Here is a 15,333-nt window from a genome sequence, read left to right on the forward strand (position 1 = left end):
GAATAAAAACTAATACTTCAGGCATATCCAGCATAGCTCTCTGCTTCAATGGCAGGGGAGAAGTAAAACTAATAGTTCACGCATATCCAGCATAGCTCTCTGCTACAATGGCAGGGGAGAAGAAAAACAACCAATAAGGGCTGAATAACATAGTCTGGGTAAAACAAATAAGCATGGGTGTAGCTTGCTTGTTGCGGCGGTTACTACCCCTAACTAATCAAGCTTGATATTTCACTTGGATGCAGCTCCATCAATGCTCTCTGCATTAATGGTGGGTGTGAAAGGGAAATAGAACCAAAGGGTACTAGGAGCCAAGAGAAACAGATAAGTATGAGAAAAAAAGAAGTGTGAGGCTTGCTGGGCAGACTGGATGGGCCGATTGGTCTTCTTCTGCCGTCATTTCTATGTTTCTATAAGACAACTTTGTACTACAAGGTACAGATTGCAAAAAAGGAGCAAGCTGAAATGCTACAGATCCTGACACAGAAACTACACCTAGCAAAACACCTCAGTCCCACATGCAAAACACAAACAGATCCTCACCAAATACAGAATAATTGACTACAAATTAAAAAGAGAAACATGGAGACAATGCTGAACTGGAAACCCAAATAAAAGAGACTCTTCCTGCAGTAAAACACCAGAGAAATAAAAATAATTGCATTTTTCCTGTACTATAAAAAAAATAGAAATATTGAGATGCACATTTCCCAAAATAACACACAGAAAATGAAATTATTCCCACTTACCATCTCAGAGAAACCGAAGCAAGCAGTTCCCAGCAGTCTTGATCCCCAGCCCCCTCTTCCCTCTCAGTCCCCAAACCAAGGCTTGCTTTCCAGTCCCCTCCCCTTTCAGCCAGACTCATATTCTGTCTGTGCAATACTGCAAAAACAGAATCATTATTCCTCATAAAATAAAATCAAGGAATATAAATCAGTCATAAAAAGGTCACTCAAACCCCTTTCCCTCACTCTCACTCACCCCCTTTCTCCCACTGCCTCTCTCCTGCCCTTCCCTCTCAGGTCACTCAAACCCCCTTCCCTCACTCTCACCCCCTGCCTCCCTCCCGCCCTTCCCTTTCAGGACTCAAACCCTTCCCTCACTCTCACCTCCCTTCCCTCTCAGTCACTCACTCCCTCCCCTTCCCTTTCAGCCATTCACCCCCCCCCCCCTCATTCTCTCACTCCCTCCCCTTCCCTTCCTTTTCAGACCCTCACCATCCTCTCCCATTCCCTCCCAGTTATGTGACTCACCTCTTGCCCAAGGTGATTCTCCTTCCTGCCGGCAAGGTGTAGGAAGCCCACTGGCAGGACACCACTGGGCATTGAGTGCTGCCGTGCTGGGGGCTTCTGATCGCTGGCAGGGAGTGGAAACCCCACCAGTGCATCACAAGCCAGCACCACCATGTGGATACTCTGATCGCTGGTGGGGGGGGGGGTGTGGAAACCCGACAGTGCAGCTGGGAAAGAAACAAAATGTCGAGGCCCTGACTGCAAGCCACTTTCAGCTCAGCACTTTATTGGCTCGCCCCTTAATCCATCCCTGCTCCCATTGGACCCTGCTCAACTCCCAATTAGGTGGGTGAGCCCAAAGTGAGCGGACCAAGGCCCACCCTTAGCTATGCCACTGATGTTAAGGAAAGTAAATAAAAGTAAGAGGAAAAGGAGATGTATGGTTTTCAAAACAGGTGGCTGAAAAAGCAAGGGCAAAAAGATTAGCACTGCAAAGGTGCTGGTGATCTCAGATAGGAGGGTCACAGGGAAAAGTATCTGGAAACGCTCAAGAGAGGCAGGGGAGGGAGTCAAGATGGAAAAGGTGAGTGCGGAAGATGTGTTTGGATTGGTGGTAAAGCCAGGCAACCACACTCTCTCCAGATATTCCAGTGAAAGGAAAGTGTGCAGGGACGGGACGGTAAGAAAGGATTGTGTGAAGGATGACAAAGAAAAAGCAGACTTTTGTTCCCTGATCACCAAAGAAAGGAGTTGGAGAAGGGACCATAATTATTAGCTGGAAGGGATACAAATGGTATTACTGTCGAAGCCGCATCATTGACAGAACAGAATGTTTGCATGAAGCTAACAAAACTTAAAGTGGACAAATGTAAGGTGTCCTCTAAATGTTGCTTACTAAAGACATCAATGTATGAGGTCAGAGAGAGTAGCAGTGTGTATTGGTCCCTGACACTCCCCACTGGGATGAGTCAGAAGCTAATTTTGGCACAATTTATTATGTTGTCCAATCTTCCACCCTGGTGAAGGTGGCTGAGGCTCAGCATTGGAGCCCGTGGGCCTTTCAGGTGGTAAGGGAGATTTTTTCGAGGCTGAAGGAGGGATCCTGAAATTGAGAGAACCAAAAGAGGTGAAGAGTAGTGAAAGGGGAGTCCCATGCTCCTTGCATCTCACTGAAGATTTGCAAAGTGGATTTCTATTTGGAGTCTGAGAAAAGACTGACAGGCCTGGACATCTACATTCAGAGTTGCTGCTTGGAAGGAGTCAGCTGAAGTTTAATATATTAAGGATTGTGTGCCAGTCCTTTTACTGGACTACAGACATCTGTACATTAGAAAGGGGAGAACCCAGGGGTGGGTCCCATTTTCTTAAGACTATTTAACATGCCATACTGGGTCAGACCAAAGATACATCAAGCCCAGCATCCTGTTTCCAACAGTGGCCAATCCAAGTTACAAGTACTTGTTGTTATGCAGGAGGTGGACCCTTGGGCCGAGGTGGGGTTGGCACTATCGCAGGGCAAGCCCCACAGGTCCCCACCATCGGCAGGCGGAGCTTGCTGACTGACGGAGGCCGGCTGAAGCTTCGCCAATAATAGTTCTCGTTACCCGCAGATTGAGCCCTTGGGTACCGGGGCCAGCTGGATTTAGGTGGGCCTCCGTCCGAGGTCTTCTCTGGGTCAATGAGGAGGTCAGCCAGGGGCCAGTAGTGGTAGGGACAGGTAGTCCGATCTGGACAAGGCGGAGTCCCAGAGACCCGGGCGCCAATGGGTACAGCAAGCAGACAGAGGGCACCCGAGTAAGAACAGACGGAAGCCTGAATGGCTAAGTCCAGAACGAAGACAAGAGAAGTGTCGAGGAGCAGGCTGAAGTCAGGGCAGGTGGCAGGCAAGGAAGAGTAGTAAGGCAAGTGAGGGTCAATACCAGGAGTCAGCAGAAGAATGGTCACGCAAAGCAGAGGTCAATTCCAGGAGACAAATAGTAGCAAAGTCAGACGAAGTGGTGGTCAAAGCCAGGAGACAGTCCGAAGAAACAAGTGGAGAAGACACAGAACACAGGAGCAGGAATGGGTACCAGGAACAGGAGCCGGAACAAAGACAAATCAGGAACCAGGAACACGAAGGAAGCACAGGAACAAGCAACTCAGCACACATTGTGGAGACCTGTTGCCAGGCAAGGAAACACTGGCTGGGCCTGGCCTTATAAACCGGGAACCAGTGACGTCATTGGAAAAGGGCCAGCAGCCTTAGCGTGCCGCAGGCCCTTTAAATAATTTATAGAGGCGCGTGCTTGCGCCTGGGGTGCCTGACATGCAGAGAGGGCGGTGTTGGCGTCTCTGCCGTGCCTCGAGGCTATCGGCGGCAGGCAGGGCTGCAGAGAGGAGGGCAGTGCTGGAGGCGCTCCCTCTTCATCGCAGAGGAGCCAGAGCTCGTTCCTGGCAAGGCAGCAGAAAAAGGTGAAGGCCGGTCATGAGTTCCGTGGCCGGCCGAAGCAACACCTGTCAAGTATCCAAACATTAAATAAATCCCATGCTATTAATGCCGGCAACAGTCAGTGGCTATATCCTATTAATGAATAGCAGTTTATGGACTTCTTATCCAACCCTTTTTTAAACCCAGGTACACTAACTGCCTTAACCACATCCTCTGGCAATGAATTCCAGAGCTTAATTGTGCATTGAGTGAAAATGAATTTTCTCCGATTTGTTTTAAATGTGCTACTTGCTAACTTCATGGTGTACCCCCCTAGTCCTTGTATTATCTGAAAGAGTAAATAGCTGTTTTACATTTACGCGTTCGAGGCCTTTCATGATTTTGTAGACTGCTATCATATCCTTCCTCAACCATCTCTTCTCCAAGCTGAATAACTCTAACCTCTTTAGCCTTTCCTCATAGGGGAGCCATTCCATGCCCTTTATCGCTTTGGTCGCCCTTCTCTGTACTTTCTCCAGTGCAACTATATCTATTTTGAGATGTGGTGACCAGAATTGCACACAGTATTCAAGATGCCATCCAACCATTGAGCAATACAGAGGCATTATGACATCTTCCATTTTATTTGCCATTCCCTTCCTATTAATTCCTAAAATTCTCTTTGCTTTTTTGACTGCCACAGCACACTGAGCTGACAAATTCAATGTAAATTTAACTATGATGACCAGATCATTTTCCTGGGTGGTAAGATCCTAAAATAGAACCTAACATCGTGTAGCTACAGCAAGGATTACTTTCTCCTATGTGCATCACCTTACACTTCACTTTAAATTTCATCTGCCATATGGACACCCAATCTTCCAACCTCACAAGGTCCCATCTCATAGCCAGTGGATAGTGAAGGAAGACAACCTCTGGAGTATGACGTTTTTGAATGATTTGCATTGTCTTTTGTTTTTGCTGTATGGAGTGCATCAGAATGGTATATCCTCTACAGTGCCTACCTGGAAATTATTCTTTCCTTTTTTTATCACACAGCTAATCATAGTCAATAACCCGTAATGCAAAGAATGAACCACATGTTATCTCCTAGGAGATATACATCAATGGAATATCCATGTCATAAAACAAATAGCCTTTAATGTTTATTTGTTACCGGATACTATTGGCACCCCCTTTGTAAAGTATGAACTAATCTCCTCTATATGTACCTTATTGTAAACCATTATGATGGTAAATAACTTAATGACGGTATAGAAAAACTTTTAAATAAATAAATAAAATGTGTATGTTATTCAAGTAAATAATTTATTTTTGAACCTTACTGGAAGGTGTCAAAAGACTGTAACTCTCCTCCATCAGGGAAAAAAACAAAGGAAGCATGAACTTGGCCCTTCGATTCCGAATGTGCCCTAGAATTCTAGTAGCTGGCAGAGCAGGGGCTACACAAAGCTATGGGGCTTGATGGGATAAATCGTAGGAGCTCAGAGCGGTAATGGCAGGTCCACTGAGGATTCTGTTCAGTCGATCTTTGGAGACAGGAGTGCTTTTGTGGGATTAGGTAAGGATGGATGTTGTCCCCTTTCATAATAGGGAGGAAGTGAGAAATTACAGGCTGGCTAGCCTCACTATGGCATGGTGTAAATCAGCTGAGACTTGACTGAAGGAGGGTACTGAAGCATTCTAGTGGGATGTGGGCAGGGCAGTTGCTGGACAAAATGGCCCCTTGGGTGTGGGTTGCTTTTGGTGTCCCCCCCTTCTCTCACGTGCTTGCTGACTGATCTAAAAGTGTGATGTGGTGCCTCCTCTCCCCAGCCCCTCCTTGGCTTTTTGCCCAGGGTGGTAGCCCTTCTTTCAATGCTTGTGGATGCCGGATCTGAGGCAGCATGGGTTTACCATAGGGAGATCGTTTCAGACAAATCCGATCAACTTTTTTTTTTGGGTGACCAGAGAATTAAATCGAGAGGGCCCTGAATATAGTATGGGGTACTTGCATTTCAGCAAAGATTTTGATAACTGTCTTGCACAGAAAACTCATAATTAAACTGGAAAGCCAAGGGATGGGTTCCAAGGTGGTGGACCGGATTAGAAACTGGTTGAATATGAGAGACAACATAGGGTAGTGATTAATGACATTCAGTCTATGGAAAGAAAGGTGATTAGTGGAATGTCTCAGGGATTAGTCTTGAGCTGGTTCTGTTCAACAACTTACGGGCTGATACAGTAAAGCGCGGCCGTGGTTACCCGGGTTTTAACCCGCTTTGGACGCACGTTTTGGATGTGTAAGGCGTACCTGCGATTCAGTATCGGCTTTTACGTGTCCTTAATGCTTGCCGAAAAGGACACGTATCCGTTTCTGCCCGCCGCTTGTATATGATATGTTAATAATCGGATTAGCTATTCCCTCCGATACAGTAATGTGCGCCCAAATTATCGCCCTTTTAACCAGCTTATTTACCGCGTCTTTAACCTGAATATTTACCGCCTATCCTGTCCCTGGCGTTAGTGTGGTGTTCAGTCAGCTTCGTACCGGACAGCGCCATGGACAACATGTATATACTGGCTCTGGCGATATTTTTCATTCGGTTGAGAAGCAGAATGAGAAATGCTCGATGGAGAAATGCTCGAAATGTTCAGCAGATTGGAGAGGCGAACAGGGGAGCCCAGCAGCAAGGAGAACCCAGCCGACCAGAGAATCCAGCAGCAAGAACGGAAAACCCAGCAGCAAGACCGGAGGAGGTATGTGTTCTGTTTCGGTTCAACTGTACCATCCATCTCTGGGCGTCTCTGAGGCTCCAGACATGGACGCCTCTATGGATGCCGAAGAGATGGGCGTCCGCTAGGCGTCCTGATGCTCTGGGGTCCAGCGTCCATGGACGCCTATACGGACGCCTATAGGGACGCCTATAGGGACGCCTATACGGACACCTATACGGACCAGTCAGGCAGAAGCACAGACCCCCGTACAGGCAGCGGGGTATTTCAGTCATGGACATCCGGAAAGAAACAGGAACGTCCATGAACGGAAGCCACAACCTGGACCTTCCCACCTGTATCTGGGCGTCCATGATCGGAGGCCCTGCTGCCTTGAGCGCCCGGCCGGACGTCCAAGGTTGCGGCTTCCGTTCATTGACCTTTCCGGCCTGGCGTTCAAGGCAGCGGGAACCTTGGACGTCCGAGGTTGCGGCTTCCGTTCATGGACCTTCCCGCCTGTATCTGGGCGTCCATGATCGGAGGCTCCGCTGCCTTGAGCATCCGGCCAGACGTCCAAGGTTGCGGCTTGTATGTCCGGTCAGGCACTCAAGGCAGCAGGGTCTGTAGAAAAGAACCATCCACTTACCTGGTGGAATAACATTTGAAATGACAGGTACCAGTGCACCCTGGATACTGTATAGGCGCTGCATACCGCTCTATACAGTAAAATGGATTGTGAACGCCTACCGCTTCATTGACGCGCTTTGGACGCCGCTTGGATTTGCGTCTAATTTGAATACTGAATCGAGCGGCTTGTGAACCAAGAAGTGCGCGCGGCAAATTTTATTTATTTATTTATTTATTTGTTTATTTAGGTTTTTTATATACCGGCATTCATGACAACAATCACATCATGCTGGTTCACAGTAAAACAGGGGTGCATAATAAACTTCAAACTGGAACTATAGTGCGGTAAAAAGCAGTTACATATAACAAGTGTGATTGAACTGGGCGAAGAGAGAAACAAAAGGAAAGGAAAGGTTAACGTTGGCTAACGATAATTACAAATAGTTAAAATTGAAATGGCTGAGTTTTATGTTTTGATGGTGAGAAGTTAAATTAATTGGAGTCCGGGAATGCTTGTTTGAACAGCCAAGTCTTGAGTCTTTTCTTGAAAATTGGGAGGCAGGGTTCCAGTCTAAGATCGGGGGGCATGGAGTTCCATAAAGGTGGACCGGCTGTAGAGAAGGCCCGATCTCTTAAGGTAATATGTCTGGTGGGCATATTGCAAATGCCCACCAGAACCAAAAAATTGCAAATGAGCGGGCGCCCGGCACTGCCGCACTTTTTCTAACGCTTCCTTACTGTATTGGCCTGTTTTTGAGTGATATTGCAGTGGGATTAGTATGAGAAGTTTTCCTTTTTGCAGATGACACTAAGATGTGTAACAGAATGGAGACACCTGAGGGAACAGTATACCTGGGCACTCCGTGAATTTGTATAAATTGCTAGGTCTCGGGGGGAAAGTGGACACACTGAAAAACCCAGATCTATTTTATGCATATTCATTGTGGATATCCTGAAAACATAAAGATACTTTGATAGAGGGATGACCTTGACATTGTAGGTAAAGGGGTGTACTACAAGGTCACATATATCATTTTAGAGGCCGCGTGTGATAGGGCCATCTATGTAGCTTGTCACATTTGTTTTCTTTTATTATGGATGTAAACGCTATATCCCGGCCAGAAGTGTGGATAGAGACAGTGTGCTGGTGAATAAAGTAGCTCATGAAAGGTGAGGGGCAGTGAAGATGCTTTGTATCCTGGTTCCCTTAATGGCCTTAATTGCAGTTTCTGCAAAGTTTAACTAAAATTGCTGTAATAGGATTACCTGTCCAGAAGGCCCAGCCATTTGTGACTCCCTAATGGTCTTAATTGATAGATCTGCTTGTAATTTGATTGCTAGCTTAAATTACTTTAACTGCCCTGCAGACAGTAGAACACAGGGGACATTAACAAACCAGAATTTATTTTCCATGGAGATAAAAAAAATTGAAAATAGCACCCATTCCTCAGATGATTATTAGATAAGCACCGTAATGTGATTATATTATTACTGCTTACACCCTAATGCAGATAACTGGCCTTAGTATTACTGACAATCTAAGCAAGGAAAGGCACTGACATGCACTGCCAGACCCTGTGCCACAGAGATGGCTGCACACCTGCTTCTGGACTGCTCCTATTTCAAAACACTTTAAGATCCTGTTTGGGTAAAGGGCTGCTATGGAAATCTGCATTACATTTCCGAATGTGATTTCTATTAAAAAAAAAAATTTGCACAGAAAGGGTGGTGAATGTAGGGATAGTATCCCAATGGAGTTGGTGGAGGCAAAAATAGGAACATAATTTAAAAAAAAAGCCTGGGATAAGCCCAGAGGATCCCTTTGAATAAAGGACCGAAAGAATATGACAGATCAACTGGGGTCAGGAATGGTGCTTCCATTAGGCAAACTGGGCGGTCACCTAGAGGGTCAACATTTTGGGGGCAGCAAAATCCTGCCAGTGTAAGGCATGGAAGGGCGCTGTACTACCAAAGAAGGGAGCACCATACAGGAGGCACGGCTGCCGGTAGGAGGGAGCACTGTGCTGGAGCTGGCACCAACATATAAATTGGGGAGGGGGATGCACGACCGAAGTTTTACCTAGGGTGCCAAATATTCTTGCACCAGCCCTGACTGTTGTTTCTGGTATTGCACCAGGAAGTCAATTGGGCAGACTAGATGGGCCTTACACTCCTTGGTCTTCATCAGATTCTACGTTTCAGTCCATCTCCCTGGTTTTATTTTTATATTGGAGGCAGGAGAAAGGTGATAATAATCAGGAGACTAGGCAGAGGTTTTGTGGGCTGGGGGACTTCTATCTGCCATAAGAGTCTCTGTTTCTAAGTCAGTGACTTTCTCCCTAAACGGAAACAGCAAGGTTGATCCTTGTTCCTAAAGAAGTAAAAGTGAAGTTACAAATAAGATTTGTAATCAAAAGTGACTTTGATCCCTATACAGCTTACTGCGTAAATAATGCCATCCCGCCACACCACAGTACGGACTTTCTAAATCAGAAATTCGTAATAGAGCTCCCCCGATCATTCATAATGTATTGAGGTTACAGAGTTGTGTATATACACCCTTTATTGTAATGAATTTTTTATGGTGTGGGAAATTTCTAAGTTCAGGATTTGCATTTTGCAGGCTGTCCTTCCTCTGCAGGTTCATAAAGGAATGGGGGAGGGGTGGAATGTCCTAAACAGAGGTTTGCAAATAAAGGGAATGCTGCCAATTTCCAATGAGGACATTTTACCTGGATTTTATCAGCTTATTTACATGCATCAACCTGGCAGGTACCTAGTGTCATTCAGTGACAAGAGATCACATCCAGTCCTCTCTCCCTTCATTGCAAAGGTCACAGCAGGTTAAGGAGAAGAAAGCAAACAAACAAACCAACAAAGGTTTGAATATGTAACCACAGGATTGAAGGATGCATGTTACCTTGAACGGTAACATAAGATTTGTTATGGGTTTTTTTCAGCATTGAACCGACATTACCAAATAAATTCCAAGAAATCACCAGGAAAAAAAAAATAACACAGGATTAAAAAAGATTCACATAAAATAGAAAAGTAACTAACTAAGCAATCTTTTTTTTTTTTTTACTAGGAGATAGCTTTATAAACCAATAATTAAACTGATGTGCACACAGTTTTCCAAAAAAGAAGAGCAGGGTGCAAAAAAAAGGCAGCGAGGAAAGAATAGTCTGCAACGAAAAGAAAGAAGAAAAAGAGAGACGAATGGAGAATAGAATAAAAGAGATGAGAATGAATGGCAGGGACAGAACAGGAAAGCCATAAATGAGGAACGAGCAAAAGGGCGTAAGCAAAGCAAAGGACATGAAAAGATGGAGCAAGAGATGGTAAAGTTAAAGAAGGCTGGAATATAAAGACCATGATAAGAGTTAAAAAAGGGGGGGTGGGGGGGGGGGGGGGGGGGGGGGGGGGGGGGGGAAGATAGCAAAGGAAAGAGGGAAGAAAACTACGGCTGGAATGAGGGAGAATGACAGCAAGTAAGTATAAAAACTACCCAGAAATTGGGAGGGAAAAAATAGTGAACGAGGAAAAGGCAAAAAGTTGGTGAAGGAGAAAAAGAAGAAGGAAATAAATCAGCCAGATGTGCTGCCAGCTCATGGAGGAGGGAAATAACCGTGAGCAGTGGAGTCAGGGGAGGCGAATGATGTAGGACTCACTCCGGGATATCTCTTCACCTGCCTGGTCAGGACCCTCAGCATGGTTCCTCCTCCTTCAGAGCCCTCAAAGTTGTGCTTCTCCTCTTGAATGCAACAGGTCTGTGACTGAGAAGGATGCCTGGTCCTGCCTGACCACCACCCCCCCCCCCCTTCCCCAGCCACTGCTGCTCTCCCCAGGGAGGGAGGGAGGGAGGGAGGGAGGAAAGGAGAGAGCAGGAAGGGGGCTGCGCTCCCTCCCCTTTGCCACCAGTGGGCGCTGCTTCAGTGTCCTGGCTTGTACCGTGCCCATGGCCTCTTGCTGCCCCCAGATTTACAAGAGAAGATTCTGAACATTTTATTTTTGTTTAAATAAACATTTTTTTTGAAGGATTCAATGACTTCTGCCAGACAAGAGTCTAACGTGGAGAAAAAAAAATTATTGGATAAAATGGGCTGCTCTTTTTCTCTCTGTGAGTTTATTTAGATTCAGTTATTCAGCTGTAAAGATGTTATATCAGTATCGATATACACATATATTTAAAATTTTGATCGCCCTCTCTTGGTTCCTAACTTGTATATAGATAATATTAATTTCCTTATAAACTGTTTTTTTTGTCTTAATGAATGAGCCTGGGAATGGGTCAGAGGAAGCAGAGCCTTTGCAGGCTGCCTCTACATGACAGCACACTGTCCACTGAAGGCCCTCAGGAGTTTTATGTGAGTTTATAAGGCTCCCCGGGCCTTTCTAAAACTGGATCAGCCTTGAGTCACTTTATCCTGTCCCCAAATGGTGAACAAAAGCCCTGTAATTCAATAACAGGGAATCTGATGAGTGCCTTGAGAACATTATCGAGCCGCCCAAGGTTTGGGCTTTTTTTTTTTTTTTTTAGAGAGTTTGATGTCATAGTTCACTTCGGCGTTGATGACCTGGTGAGGAGGAGCCACGTCAGTGCAGCAAAGGATGAGTTAAAGGAAGTTAGGGGAGGGTCTTAGGCAGCGGGCAAGGACAGTGGCATTTTCAGAAGTATTACCTGGGGGAGGGTAGGTTATAATGCACCAGAATTTGTGATACATGACTGAAGAGTTTCTGTAAAGAACAGGGTTTTAGTTCTGGTAAGAGCTGGGGCAATGTGAGAAAGAGCTGTATTTTCTGTGAATTTCCCCCTGTTCCAGCTGGGCCTCTCATCTTTGGCTGCCCAGGATAAGAAGGAGACAGTGCCTTGCAGGCCCACAACCTCGCTGGTGAGGGTATCTCAGTTTTTTAAAAATTGTTTCATGAATTTTGGATTTTATTATTTGGAGTTTTCTGCCCTGGGAAGGATAGGAAGAAAGAACAGCTGCTGCTGAAATCCATCTCACACCCAGGGATTGGACAGCGGTGATTGTGCTGAGAGAATCTCTTTTGATTATTTTTGAGTGAGTTTTTGTTTCTTTGTTTCGGGACGAAGTATTGCCCCTCTTTCTGCCCAGAAATGAGTAAACAAAGAGGTTTCCTTGATGTGCTGAGAAATTGAAGCCTTCAGTCCAAAAGATCCCACTTTGCCATCTGGAAAGGACAACTAAGAGGATTTTCATCTAGAGATCCCCCCTCACTAGACTCTTTGCCCTGGGAAGGAAACAGAAGATTTGGGAGATGTGGAGATTGGAGAACAAACTGGACCTGTCTATGGGAAGGGAGTACTGCCACAGATAGGCTGGGAGGCTCCTATTTTGCGATACCTACTATTCCATGCCCTGGAGATTAGGACATCTTAGAGCCCAAATTCTGAGGGACACATTCACAGATAAGGAGAAGTTTGGGGATAATTGAGTTGGATGGATGAAACAAAAACATGTGTGTTTGATACCAAATTAATGTTATTGAAGATTTGCAGTACTAAAGTTTAAGTTGGAACACTCATCTTGAGTGTCCTATCTGGTTATTTGACATTTACTGAGACCCTCCATGGTGCATTTATTGAAACCACCACACACCCTGAAATGATTTTCCCCTGTACGTTGGGCCCAGGAGGTCTATCCAAACTTTCTTTCAAAGAATCCAACCCTGGCAGTGCTGGCGCATCCTTTAGGTTAATTAGGCAGTCACCTAGAGTGCCAACTATTAGAGGGCAGCAAAATTTCCAGTGCAAGCTCCAGACTGGTGGCTGAAGACAAAGAGGAGAACAATCAAATGGGCTGCAAGAGAGGACCATCTTGCTTATGGCCGAAGATAGGCTCAACAAATAGAGTTCATCCCTCTCTTGGCCAAAGATTAAGAGAGAGACCCAGCGGGGCTGCGAGTATAGCCCATATTGTTCACGGCTTAAGATAGGCTCATTGAAGCTGCGAGTAAAGCTCATCTTGCTTTTAGCCAAAGATTAGGCTCAGCAGGACTGTGGGAGGAGCCCATCCTGCTCGCAACTGAAGACACAAAGGAGAGAGGCCTGGGAGAGCTGTGAGCAAAGCTCATCCTGCCCACAGCTGAAGACATAAAAGAGAGAGGCCCAGAAGAACTACAGGTGAAGCTCATCCTGCCTCAGCAGAAGAAAATGGAGAGGTCCAGAATGAGAGCACAAAATAACTTGTGAGAGAGCCTATGTGAGTGAGAGAGAAAGAGGAAGTGTTTGTGTGTGAGTGAGTGAGTGAGTGAATGTGTGTGTGTGTAAGAAAGTGTGCATGTGAATGTAAGATTGGAAGCCCATGTGCATGAGAGAAGATGTGTGTGAGAGAAGGATTGTGTATGTGTGAGAGAGGGAGCCTATGTGAAGGATGTATGTGGTTATTTGAGAGAGGAAACCTATGTGAAGAATATGTGTGTGTGTGTGTGTGAGAGAGAGAGAGAGAGAGACAGAGAGAGAGCCTGTATGAGGGTGAGTGTGTGCAAGAGAAAAAGCCTGTATGCAAGAGCGAGAGGGATCCTGTTTGAGGGTATGTGTGTGAGAGAGGGACAGAAGCTGGGCCAGTGCATCCATTAGATGAACTTCGGTGGTCGCCTAGGGTGCCGAAGAGCAGCCATGTGGTGCCGCAAGCGGGGCCTATCCCGCTTGCGGCAAAGAGAAATAGAAGCACACAGTCGGTGCTGAAAAAGGTAGGGAGCGCAACCAGCAGGGGGGCAGCGCAAGGGTCACCTAGGGCATCCAATAGCCTTGCACTGGCCCTGGACAGAAGAATTGTATGAGACAGAAGGAGCCTGTGTGAGGGTGTGGGCATGGGTGTGTGAGAGAGAGAGAGTTAGCCTGTGTGAGTGTGTGTGTGAGAGAGAGGGAGCTTTTTTGAGGGAGTGTGTATGTGAGTGAGAGAGAGGGAGCTTGAATGAGGGTTTATTGAGAGAGGGATTGTGTATATGTGAGGGAGTGAGGGTGCTTGTGAGAATTAGAGAGAGAGGGATTCTATGTGAGGATATGTGTGAGTGAGGGGGGTCTGTGTGAGTGAATGAGGCTGTGAGTTTGTGAGGGAGAGAAGGTGTGAGAGTAAGAGACAGTGTGTGTGTGTGTGTGTGTGTATGAGAGAGCGTGTATATGTGTGTGTGTGGTAGAGCATGCATATGTGGGAGAGCCTCTGTGTGTGTGTGTGTGTGTGTGTGTTAGAAAAAGCAAATGTATGTATAACAGGATCACCTTCAAAGACTACAGAGGGAGGTGTATGTCACTACAGCTCTGGAATTGGATAAAGACCACAAGGGATTGCCAATGGGGACCAGACTGACTCTGGAAAGCCAGGAGAAGACTTACCAGCAGCTCAACACAGTCCAATGACCACACCAGTTCTTGGTTCCAAAATTGAAGTTTATTATAAAAAAAATCCAAAAGTAGAAAAAATCAGCAGAATCTGTCAGTAAGTCTCAGAATGCATTTCAAGAGGAGATAAACAAAAGCTCAATAAAGTTTAATTCTTCTTGAGCAGGAGGGATCCCACTCACCCATAGCTTCAGCCCCAAGGCCCATGGAGCAATGTCATTCATGAATAGTTCAACATGCTGTAGCTTTCCCAGACCTGGATTTTACCCCCTTATTTGATAGGGTGTCTTCCCTCTAGTAGGCTACCAAATCCCTTTTCCTCAGCTTGGAGTCTTTCCTGTTCCTTGCTTCAGAAATCCTTGGATGTCTCATAAACCCTGTCTCTTCTCAGGACTCACAAGACAACAACCAACAGATGCCTGGGGATATCTTATATTAGGGATGGGCATTCAAGAGAAATGAAATAGGAAATGAGATAAAATTTCCTATTTCATTTCAGATCGTTTAGTTTTGAAAACCTATTAAAAAAAAAAAAGTCAGAACCTAGGCCTAGGCCCAAAGCTGGGGCTTCACTAGGGAGAAGGCTGAGTCCCAAAACAGGGGTCCAGGCCTACTTCCAAATGTGACTAGTGCCTTAGTCTAGACTTAGGACCAAAGCCTGGGCCTCACCTAGGCATAGGATTCACCCCGACGAATGGGGCCCACAGCCTGCCCCCAATCATGATGCCGGGATCTAGGCTGAAACTCAAGAAAAGGCCTGGGCCAGGAAAATTCCCGAGGACTCCCCCCTATACTTACCAAAAGCGATGCCACATCTTGGTGGAGTCCCAATGCCAGGGCTTTGGCCCAGACCTGGGCATGATGCCATGACCCAGAACAGACGACCTGCCTAGGCCAACACATTGGTCTCGGCATAGGAAGGGCCCAGGCCCAGATTTGATGCCGCAGCCCAGCCCAGAAGCCGAGTCCTGACTCAGGGACCT

The 15,333-nt window shown here is 46.1% G+C and overlaps 1 long non-coding RNA gene across 1 annotated transcript in view; it reads right to left on the reverse strand.

Annotated features, from left to right (window-relative positions):
* LOC115087542 overlaps positions 1 to 10,803 on the reverse strand; it is a 50,086-nt gene extending 39,283 nt beyond the window's left edge. The window contains exon 1 of the long non-coding RNA XR_003855537.1: positions 10,656 to 10,803. This is a non-coding gene — a long non-coding RNA (uncharacterized LOC115087542). The remainder of the gene's footprint in view (positions 1 to 10,655) is intronic.
* Between the last annotated feature and the right edge of the window lie 4,530 nt (positions 10,804 to 15,333).

This window comes from Rhinatrema bivittatum, chromosome 3, assembly GCF_901001135.1.
Source record: "Rhinatrema bivittatum chromosome 3, aRhiBiv1.1, whole genome shotgun sequence".
NCBI classification, from domain to species: domain Eukaryota; kingdom Metazoa; phylum Chordata; class Amphibia; order Gymnophiona; family Rhinatrematidae; genus Rhinatrema; species Rhinatrema bivittatum.